This window comes from Pinus tabuliformis, chromosome 2_1, assembly GCF_031772625.1.
Source record: "Pinus tabuliformis cultivar Carrire ecotype Pingquan chromosome 2_1, CPIR1, whole genome shotgun sequence".
In the NCBI taxonomy this organism is placed as follows: domain Eukaryota; kingdom Viridiplantae; phylum Streptophyta; class Pinopsida; order Pinales; family Pinaceae; genus Pinus; species Pinus tabuliformis.
Genome location: NC_142299.1, coordinates 862,721,652 through 862,730,056, shown reverse-complemented (window position 1 = coordinate 862,730,056; position 8,405 = coordinate 862,721,652).

The window sequence follows — 8,405 nt, the reverse complement described above, 5'->3', positions numbered from 1 at the left end:
GCTTTACCTTGTAAAGCCATCGGGAACTCACCACTAACTTGTCCTCTGGTCTTGGAACAACATCCCAAACATTGTTCCGAACTATGGAGTCATACTCCTCCACCATAGCATCAACCCAGACTGGCTGCTACACTGCTTCCTCGAAGGAAGATGGTTCGGTCTCTATACATTCCCCAACCAGGGCCATGTAACCAGTGTACCGCTCAGGTGACCTCCTTTGTTTGCGCTGAGAAGATGGTCGTCCCACATTCTCTCTCGCATCCATCAAAAATCTGTCAACTTCCCTTGAGTGTTTCCTCCCATCTCTAGAAGACTCTACATGAGTGGATGTCTCCACTCCTGGATCCTCTGCATGCAGCTGCTCCACATCAGTCTGAGGCTCCTCCTCCTTAGGAACCAAAAGTTCCTCCTCTGAACGTAACTTGAGATCCCTCTCAAGGGGAAATCGCATGGCCTTCTACTCGTCGAACTTCAGATCTATGTGTACCACTATCCTCTGACTGGTAGGAAAGAACACGCGATAGTTGTGGGGTGTATCAGTGTACCCTACAAGTATCCCCAACTCAGCTGTTGGCTTTAGCTTCTTCCGAGCATCTTTGGTCACATGGAAAAATACCGATGAACCAAAGATCTTGAAGTGACTCACAACTAGTCTCTTCCCGGAGAAAGCCTCCTTTGGTGTCTTCATCCCCAGTATACGATGCGGGCTTCTATTCTGCAAGTATACTGCTATATTGCATGCCTCAGCCCACAAATGAAGTGGTAGGCCTTGGTCATGCAGCATCGCCCGAGCTGCTCCCACAATCGTTCTGTTCTTCCTTTCGGCCACCCCATTCTACTGTGGGTTATGGGGTGCCATCAACTCCCGTTTAATTCCTTCTGCTACACAGAAGTCCTTAAACTGTTGAGAGACATACTCTCCACCATTGTCACTTCGCAAGGCCCTTATCTTCTTTCCTGATTCTTTCTCAACCAAGGCTTTGAACTCACAAAACCTTGATAAGGTTTGATCCTTCTTATACATGAAGTAGATCCAACATTTATGAGAAAAATCATCAATGAAAATAACATAGTACCTTTGTTTAGCGGTGGAGGCTGTCGAGAATGGTCCACACACATCTGTATGAACTCACTCTAGGATTGCTCCAGCTCGACTGTCTCGATCCTGAATGGAAGATTTTGCATACTTACCCAAGGTACAACCTTTGCATATATCCACTTGCTCCGGTTTACCCTTGGGAAGTCCAGTAGAAATTTGCTGCATGATCTTCAAGGCCCCATGGTGCAAGTGGCCCAATCTTCTATGCCATAGCTCACCAATATCTTGGCTTTACACCAACTCTACTTTGGAACTCAATGCAACACAGTCATCTACCTCCAGATTGTAGAGATTCTTTACTCGAATCCCAATCCTCTTGGTCTGTCCAGTGCCGATGTGTCTCAGGAATGCCTTTCCTTTGCTAAAGACTACATCATAGCCGTTGTCTTCCAACATTGCAATGGATACTAGGTTTTTCTTCAGTCCAGGAACATACTTGACATCAATGAAGGTGAGAGGAGCTCCATGCTCCCTCTGCAACACAACCGTGCCTTCACCTGAAACATGGCACTTTCCATCATCGCCCATCTCTATGCGCATCTGGAGGTCCTTCTCCTCCAAGGTACTGAATAAACTATTATCATCGGCCATGTGGAATGAGGCTCCACTGTCCAGGTACCAAACACAACCCACCATCGATGAAACCATGCATGCGATGAGGGTGAAATCCAATTCGAACTATGAGGCCAGTGCCTCACCATCTGATCCTTTCGAGGATCCCTTCTTGGATTTCTTCTGTGGACAATTTGTTGCATAATGGCCCACCTCATGACAATGAAAGCATTGCACTTTCGATTTGTCAATCTTCTTCCCACCATGGGAAGAACTCGATTTGGAATGGGAAGCCTTCCCTTTCCCTTTCCTCGCCTTACTCGCTAAGGCTAGATTTTCTTCATCATCATGCTTTGATGAAGAACCATCTCTGGTGCTTCTCCTTATCTCCTCCTGCATCAGATCCGACCACAGTCGTTCCCAATCTGGCAGTTTCTCTCTTCCATTCACTGAGTCTTGGTAGCTATGCCAGCTCTTAGGAAGACTGAGGAGAGCAAGACTCACCATGTCATCATCGACTATCGTGATTCCTACACTTCCAAGCTCATCCCTGCAGGTGGTGAGCTTATTCAGATATGTAGAGATTGTGTTGCCCTTTTCACACTTGATTTTCCGAAGCTTGTCTTTCAACGCCAGATTCCTCTGATCACTGTTGTTCTGATATAGATCCTTCAATGTTTTCCACATTGAAAATAGTGTCTCCTTCCCATGAAGACTCGAGACAATGTGGTCTCAAACTCCCTCCAAAAGAATCCTCCTTGCTCTAGCCACACATTTCTTCCATTCCGCCAATTCTTGGGCATTAGCAGCTACTGGCTTGGGGACTTCTTGATCAATGAATTCCTTCAAACTATTGTCCTTTAATACCGCTTCCATGTGATAATTCGAGTTGCCATCTAGGGCATACTCGAGTCTCAAACCGTTGAATGCCATTAGTGAAATTTGAGATGTGATAAGAATTTGATTTCTATAGTCAAGAACTTCAACCTTCGAACTTCTCCCTTCTTTGTATATTGTTCTCCACTTTGATCACCTTTGCTTTGATATCATGTAGAAATTCTCATTGTAGATCACCTGATAATGCAATATACTAGAACAAAATACTTGATCTACTTCTACAAACAAACTTGCGGAAGCTTAATCGATTTTGAGCAAGATCAAATAGAACACATATAACAGATGAAGAAGAAACAATCACACACGAACACAGAAGAATACTTTGGGGAAAGCCTCAACTAAAAACCCCACTATCTGTATTATCATACAAGTGGAAATATCTCAGGATTACACAAAGCTTTAGCTCACAAGCTATCCAGCTCTCAGTAAAATCCCTCACTACTGCTCAGAGACAGAATAAAAAACACATAAGCCTTCCTTTAGTCCTCCAAGCCTCTTATTTCCTTGCGCAGTTTCTCCTGGGTCCTCAAGCTGCCACCTATGTGTAATTACCTCACACATTTCTCTGTCCTCAGACTAAACTACACAATCCTCAAGGAATGAATTCCTTCTGCATGCAAGAGATATCCTCATGGGAATATTCCTGCAACTGATAGTACACTGTCCCTTCCTCTGATCTCAATTGGGTCTCTGACTGAATTGACATGCATGAGTTATTTATGAGAGAATATTCAATTATCTGAAGTACACTAGTTGCATGCATGCATGCATTAACTAACTGAACTCACAATCAGTTCCACAAACTGTTGGAGCTAATCTAACTGGACTTAACTTAGTTAACTGACCTAACTAATTACAACTCAAAGTACAACTCATCATGATCTCCTTAATTAAGGGATAACTTCCTCAATCAAAGGGATAACTGTTGCATGTCTTCACATAAACTTCATGTTTGATTTTCTCCAACTAATTAACTCAAGATGAATTAATTTATTATTTTTCAAACAACTGCTAAGATCAAATTCGAATTTTAATTCTCAATTTTAGTTCAGGGACTAACTAAAATTGGAATGTATCCCGAAATGCTATTTATATGAATGCTATTTTTAGCATTTCTTGTTGCTATTTTCAACATGGTGTTGTTCATCTAACCGTATTGCATGAATTAGAAGGTGTCTTTACCATCTTGAAGTGGTTTAGCTATATTACTCCATATATAGGAGGACCTCTTCCTATTGTGAAGCCTCTAGATCCTCCAGATAGACTAGTTGAATATGCTCCAGAGAATTCATGTGATCCTTGCACAACTATTCATGGTGTAGAATATAATGGTAGGTGGCTTGGTGGCATCTTTGACAAATAGTGCTTCATAGAGACATTAGAAACATGGGGAAAAAAGTGGTTACTGGGCGAGAAAAACTTGGGGGAATCCCTGTGGGTGTTATTGTTGTTGAGACCCAAACAGTGATGTGGGTGATTCCTGCAGACCCTAGTCAACTTGATTCTGCTGAGAGAGTAGTACCTCAAGTAGGTCAGGTTTGATTTCTAGATTTAGCATGTAAAACAACACAAACCCTGCTAGATTTTAACAAAGAAGAGCTTCCTTTGTTTATCTTGGTGAACCAGAGAGGGTTCTCTATTGGTTAAAGGGATATTTTTGAAGGAATTCTTCAAGTTGGATCTACCATTGTGGAGAATCTCTGCACATACAAGCAACTTGTGTTTGTTTACATACCAAAAATAGGGGAACTATGGGGAGGAACATGGGTGGTAGTTGATAGCAAGATTAATTCAGATGAAGTTGAAAAGTATGAAGAAATAACAAAAAAAGGTGGTGTACTAGAACCAAAGGGAATGATTGAAATCAATTTATGTAAAAAATATTTGCTTGAATGCATGCATAGGCTTGACCTGAATCTCATTTCACTTATGATTAAGTTACAGGAAGCTAATGATGATCATCTTAGGGTTGAAGTAATACGAAAACAAATTAAATCTTGGGAAAAACATAAGCTTCCTTTTTATAACAAAATTTCCGTAGATTCGTGGAGTTGCATGACACATCCTTCTCCAAATGTTCTTAATATAACTCTTGTGGAACTTGATGGTATGAAAAAGGTTCCAGTGAGTGATCAACCTTTTGATATTGAAGCCCAGATTAGAGAAATTATTTTTTCATATATCAAGCATGAAACATGCATAATTCTAGTAGTTTCACTTGAAAATGCAGATTTGTCAAATTATGATGCCCTTCATATGGCAAGAATTGTTGATCCTGATGGTAAGTACATTTGTAGGGTGTTTGAGATGGAAAATGGGATCTGAGTTTAGCTGTTTCCATTTTGACATCTATGCTTTGATGGATGTTTTAGATGTTTCTTGGCAAAAATATCCATTATTATATTTTTAGTAAATTGGGATATTCTAATTTTTTAACATAAATATTCATGGCAGAGCACCGAACTATAGGTGTGTTTACAAAGGTAAAATTGTTACAAAAATTAGCTGAAGATATTATAGTATTGTAATGCTTTTGTATGGAGTTGTGAAAGTGATGTGATTTTAATGTATTTTTCTAGTTGGATATTATGGACCGAGGAACTGATGCAACTAATTTCCATTTGGGAAATGTAATCCCCCTATGCCTGGATTATATTGGAGTTGTCGATCACAATCAAGTGGTATGTCTAATAACTGTCAAGCATCTCATTTTTTTTTCTAGAAAATAACTTTTGTAATTTTTAGGCTTACACACTTGCACTCGTACATAATATTCTTTGCAAGTTTTGTATAAAGACACTATTAACTCATGCAATGAATTATCTACAACTTGAACTCTCTCCTATTTATTTTGGTCTAGCTAATAGTCATTTAACTATTCTAGCTCTACTCCCTTTTCATTTTTCACATATGACATTCGTTTTCCCATAACCTCATACGAGGTTGGGCATCACAAGAACCTAACTTGCAAAAAGTGCACTATTGGCACAAACACAAACACAAATTGGAAGGCTAGTAGAATAGGTAATGAATGTGCATAATTTAACCAACATGATTTAAGATGAGGAAGTGATATGTTTGTTATTGATTAACTTGGTGAAAAATGATTTAATGTGGATGAATAGTATGAGTAAAAAGGTAGATCAAAGCATTTAAGGCATGATCGATAAAATTTCTAGTCTTCTAAAAAACCTAAATGTTTTGCTTGTGTCATTAAAATTGACATGAAAATTGTTACTAAATTTTATAGTGTGGCAAAGACTTGAGAGGGAAAATCATGAACTTTTCAGGAATTACTACATATGGTTGAAATTAAAAGAGAAAATCTTGTTATTCAACCATTTTCTTGAAAAAAAACACCACCTCATAGTGATGGAAAGGGAACTAGGTAACCTCCTATCTCTATTTATTTACAAAGTAGAGGCACCAAGACTTGAGCTTAGTAAGTACTTAACCATCCTTAATTATGTTCAATTTTTCCATACTTGAACAAATGAATTTTGTAAATCATTTGATGCGTGCAACCAGGATTTTGCATGGAACTAGTTTTTCATAATTGTTTAGCTGCTGCATTTAGTGTATTTTTTACAAAATTTTAATGATATAGAAACTAATGTGTTGAGAATCTTATTGAAAGAGTGCACTCATACTCACCAGATATTCAACAACCACAAATTCAAACAAGCAAGAAACATTATGTTGTCTCTATTGGGCTCTCTACTCAACTTACACACCAGATCACACATTTTTCACTTGACAATTTTGGAAAGTAAGATTTCAAAGCTAGCTTACGTTCTCCTTCTTTGTATGTACATGTTTTTGTGATCCAATTCTTTTTATTCCCTGCATTTGAAGCAACCAATTGAAAACTAACCCAATTGTTTACATTAGTCAGGTTGAAAGGGTCATGGAAGTGCCTGTGTTCATGCAACCATCCTCATTGGATGTCTCATCCATGAGAAACATGAGTTTTAATCAAGATTCTGCAGTGCCTAGTATTGAAGTGTTCTCCTCTAGCCCACCAATGCCACTGGATGCACAATTCACTACCTGTAATGGAGGTGGTCTGGATGGGAATGGATTTTTACACATGGGAAGTTTAGAAGGGTTTCTAGGATCTATTGAGTAGTTTCTTGTGACTAGGATGACAACAGAGTTGAATACAAAGTTTCCAAATAACCAAGGTATGGCATCTTTTCTGAATATTTGAATTTCTTTGGAAGTTGAAATTTGATTTATGTGGATATTCAGAAGATGATTTTTATAGACAAAACTAACTAGGTTGAGGTATCAATTTCCCTTCCACAAAGTTTTTTTGGTCATGCATTTTTTTCATCAAGTATGGATACTTTTATGAGTCCACCCTTCTAAAATACATGTAAGTCTTCATGGAATTTCAGATATGTATCACTTATTATTTTCTTGAATTCTTGCAAGAGAATTTAATAATTTATGTTTGGGAAATCTAAGAATTATATAATACTCCCTGCAGGTGAGGGCATAATTGTGGAACCTATGACAAAACCAGTCTATAACTCATACCGAGACAAGGTATAATGACTTGCAATTTGGTTTCCTTATGTAGAGATGAAATAAAAAAGGATAAAGTTTGTAGAGATAAAGGTATGAGACAAAATAGGGAAAGTTGGGAGATTATAAATTTGTTAGCTTCCATGAGCAGAGTTAACTGTTAGTCATTAAGTTGTCATTGTCAGAACTAGTAGTGTCTTTCCAAACCATCCAACTTTCCCAACACAATGACATCTTTGTTTACGCAGGGTCTAGATGATTACATGCTCATGCGCCATCCAAAATAATGAACAAAGAACCATGCACTATAATTTGTGAAAAAATGGTAGGAAAAGAACCCCCAAATTCCATATGTAATTAATGGAAGCACCATACTTTTTCACTGTAGGATCAATAAGAGTATTCATTGGCTTCAGTGCCTAGAGAGAAATAAGTGTATTCATTAGGTTGGATATATGCATAAAGAGAATTATGTGTTTAAGGTTACTTTTTGTAAATTATCAAATTTCATTGTTTCTCGTTTGAGGAAGATCATCTTAAAATCAATTTTATGCCTTATTTTGTACAAAGTCATTGTTTATCCATAACTATAAGAGAAACCATGCAATGTTACATTCAAAATCCAATTTTTTTTTTCTAATTGTGGGATTATCCCTGTATCCATCTTATCCATATTGAAACAACTATATCCATGCAGTGAGTTGAATCTCTGTGGTGGTAATTTCAGGCCTGTGCATCTCTTGCACCAAATTATCAACCTCTAGTTACTTTTGTGGTGGTTCAAAAACATCATCATACTAGACTCTTTGCAAACAACCATCCAGATCGAAATGCTACAGACAAGAGTAGAAACATATTGCCAGATAAGAAGATAATTGTTATGGAATACACAACTATCAGTTGTCACATATTGTGTATGATAGTCCTCTATTGATCATAATTCTATTGTAAGCTTCCTTTTATTTTACAAAAGAGTTAGTGATTATGGTCCTTTTTGATGATATGCTAGGCACTGTAGTTGACTCCAAAATTTTCCATCCAACAAAATTTGACTTTTACCTCTGCAATGATGTTGGTACTCAAGTACCATTGATATTACATTTTCCATTTGGTTGGATAATAGGTTGATATATTCTGAGGGTAATATGTTATTATGTTGTCCAACTTATCAAAAATGAACATGTTGACTGGAAGATTAACCAATCTCTATTTATGATGTTTATAGGGAACTAGTAGATCTGCCCATTATCATGTTCTTTGGGATGAAAACAAATTCACAATTGATGGATTGTAGTCCTTAACCAACAATATATGTTACACGTAGATC